Below are 3,991 nucleotides of genomic sequence, written 5' to 3' on the forward strand. Positions count from 1 at the left end.
TTTGGTATTTTTGTTGTTACCCTTATCAACTTTTATTGAATTCTATCCAAAAGAAAGTAATAACATCAAAAATAACAAACCAAAAATACAAACAAAAACTAGTATATAACATAGTCATGTAACACAGTCACATCATCATCATATAAATACAACTTCGTAATACAAAAGTAAAGAATACTTTTATCAACTTCAAGTTTGAAATATTCCTGTCTATTTATGATCTGATACATCCTTGCAAACTCTTTTAAATCAGCATCATTATAGGCATTTAAAATAATATTTCGTACAATCAGTTCTTTTTCTAAATTGTCTACCACACTATCTACTAAATTGTCACCTATACATGTTCTTTGACTGTCAATGTTGTAGCTTGAAAGGCCTGAACAATATATATCGATATCGCTACCATGGACCTCTCCATAAAAATGAGTTTTTGTTAAAATATCTTATTGTCATACTTCCAAAAGAAATCTGTTCGGTAAAGGTCACTTTCAATTCTTTTATTGTAGCTATTTGTCAATCGCAAGAACATATATATTTTTTTCATTCAAATTAAATAATATGTACCATAGTATACCCTTGTTAAATAATGTAGCCCCATGCAGGTCCGGGTGTTAAAAGAATAGGCCTGCAGCAGCGCTAAGCTTGTCGTAAAAGGCGACTAAATAGTGCTCAGAACCCTAGCCGGGGGGCTAGGGCGCTCTGCCCACAGAGCAACTGGGATGTGTGCCCCAGGTGGTGGAATGAGGTACCCCTGGCGTGTTACATGCTGGGGTTGTCAGGCTATAATACGGAAAACCTGACCGCAAACCATAGTGGTGCACCGTGTTGGGAAAGATGACACGTTCCTCGCACGTTAAATAACCCTACTGTGGTATTCTCCCGGAGTAGGAACCATAGGGCTCCGCCACAGGAGGCTAAATTGCCCGATCCTACCCACCTCTCCCTATTTCCAGTGGCAATCAAAATGTCGACCCCATTATCCTTGTGTCCCATCCCTTTTTCATTTCATCATCATTTCATGTTCATTTTATCATCAATTTCATGTTCATCGTCTGAATATAGCTGAAATATTGCTGCTCGGACGTTAAACCCCAACAAACAAACAAAACAATAAATAATGTAACGTTTATTCTATTTGATTAAAAAGGAATAAGCTTTATGTAAGTAGCATCTATTTAACCCAATCACCTTTTATCAGGTGTTCTGTTAAAAAAACGGCACTCTAAAATATAGACTAGTCGGGTCGTTTTCCAATAATATTCACAGGTACGACAAATATGCATTTTTCATCAACTTATCCACAATAGAACAAGAGTCCTGTACTTTAAGTTTTTCCCATAAGAAGAGTTCGCCTTCTGGTTTATTCCATCCTGCCACTACAGGAAAACTTAATTAAATGGTTTAAAAAAATGGTTTCTACATTATGACATACGCATCGATTTCAAAACTTTATATAAATTGTGATACAGTCCAATTATGTTTCAAATAGTAATCGGGATGAATAATTTACTTAAGCTTACCAGATATTTGTGAAAAAATAACGGATATTGTGAACCGCAACAAATGCACCAGCGTATAACTTAAATCAAAAAGAAAAATACATAAAGAGTTCACCATTAGGCCTTCAACAAGTTTAAATACAAAAAAAAAATACCAAATCTATGTATTGCAATTTTCTATATGCATTAAGTAACCTCTGAACAGCAGCATTAGAACCATATATATATGGTTATGTAGAAGACAGTTCTAACATCCTTGGGAGTTTTTCAGACCGAGTTATATATATATAAGGGCCTGAAAAAATCCCCAACGATGTTAGAACTGTCAAATTTGCGAAGCAAAGTTTTTGGTCGTTCCCTCCCGGGACTCGTACTCGTACCTCTGTCCTACATAATAACACCTAGATGAACTGTCCCGTACTACCATACATCGTGTACTAAGTTACAGCCCTAGATTAATCCTACGAGGAGGAATGACCCGACCAGCGAAAGCTATATTTTTATATAGCCTAGCTGGTCGAGTGCTCTAGGGCGCTGGACTTAGTGCAGGCGGTGTTGCCATAGATGTCACAGTGGTACGAGTTCGAGTCCCGGGAGGGAACGACCAAAAAATTTTATTCGCAAATTTGACAGTTCTAACATCGTTGGGAATTTTTCAGGCCCTTCTATAAGTTAACGTTATCTTCCTTGTATCAATTTGATCCGATGGAGCAGTGTAGCGAATAGAGTCGTCACATTCTGAGATGCTGTATATATATATATACAACATATAAAATCAATTACAAGAAGTACTCAAAACCAAAACAACTTGAAAAGGAAGCCAAATCCATCACCGAAAGGTTCTATCATGTGCAGTAAAAGGAGAGAAGCCTCACTGTTTTCGGTATTTTGACATTTGTTATATTGTAAATAAAATCTGATATATTTAACGTACCTTCAGGCAAGGCGTGAAATACCCCTACCTTAACAGTAATATAACAACAATAACGATAAAAACACATAAATGACAAACATCTTCAGAATGTGGACATGAAATCTGGGATTAAACTAGTTGTAAACCATTTCCCTTTAATATATGGTCAAAAATGAACTGAAACAACATACAAACGAATTGCTTTCATATACAATACGAACCCCTTCACGACAATTTGTTAGGTTTAGGCCGTTGTTCGGCTCTTACATGTTCATACTGAATTAAAACTGTTCAAAAATAACTTTAGGAGATGTCGAAAGGTTTCTCGTATGTTCAGGTTTTGTTTTAGGCAGACCTGACTGTATATATAAAAATGCTAGTTATATCAATGGCGTTATTATAATCCAGTTACCTGAAATAAACCACTTGTACTCTGAACTGACATTTCTTTGTAGACTCATGACTCATGAATATCAAAATTAAAATAACATACCTGCCGAAATTATTTTTTACATCGTATCTTATCTGACGACAAGCCCAATCTGCGTTCATAAGAAACTTTGGAACTAAGGCTGTAAGTACCAAATGAGTAAAATGGTGAGCATTTTTATCCGGATGTATTACCGTATTATAGATGTAGAAATATTTTTTTACGAATAAGATGGTTTAATTCTAAAAACATTGCTTATTATTATTTCATATTTTGATTGGTGGGATACATGGAACAATGACATATTAATGAATGACCTGCAACAAAAACAACAGTTATCAACTTCGTCACTATCACCTCAACCTCGCCACTTACTTGTCAATTGTACTAGTAAATGATCTATTTTAACAACCATGACGATAATATTTTCAATAAAAAATGGCAACTACAATAAGTTTGTTATGAAATTAAAACATTTGTAAGTCAGTACATCTGCCGATATTGGTCTTTTGTATACATTGCAGACATATATATTCCATACTTCAATCATAATTTACCTTCAACATGTGTTAAATCTGTATATTATCGACATATGTTATTTAAAACTAAAGCATTTCGTTGAAAATTAATATGATAGCTATACATTTGGGGTTTTATTCAATCCAGATTAGTTATATGCAGTTAGAAATTAACAATAATGCATTTCAAATGACAAAATATGAAAGCAAGAAACGACTTAGAACTACACGCTTCGCAGAAACGTAAATTTATTTTTATGCATGTCATATGTCACGTTGTCGGGTTAATGCCGCCGATTCAGTTGCAATGTCAATTTCACTGAATGTGTGAAACAACTAATACATGTTAGGTTTATAGGGACGGGGCGTCAGTATAACGTCCTATACATTGTATATATGTAGATGATCTGAAACATAAAGCCTCAAAATCGTTCTGTTGGAAATGACGAATGATTGTTCAAACTCAGACACCCAGAGTGTGTAATGGGAAGTCTCGCACATTGCCGCCAGTCGAAACATAAGCGATATGATGTTGCGTACGTTGTTGGTGTCACATTCTATTGAACCGGGGCTGGTTACGAAAACCGAAATATTACTATTAGAATGTGGAGTTATCAAAGGCAATATA

Source organism: Perna viridis, chromosome 1 (assembly GCF_037379345.1).
Source record: "Perna viridis isolate PV_CMFRI_1.1 ecotype Kerala chromosome 1, ASM3737934v1, whole genome shotgun sequence".
In the NCBI taxonomy this organism is placed as follows: domain Eukaryota; kingdom Metazoa; phylum Mollusca; class Bivalvia; order Mytilida; family Mytilidae; genus Perna; species Perna viridis.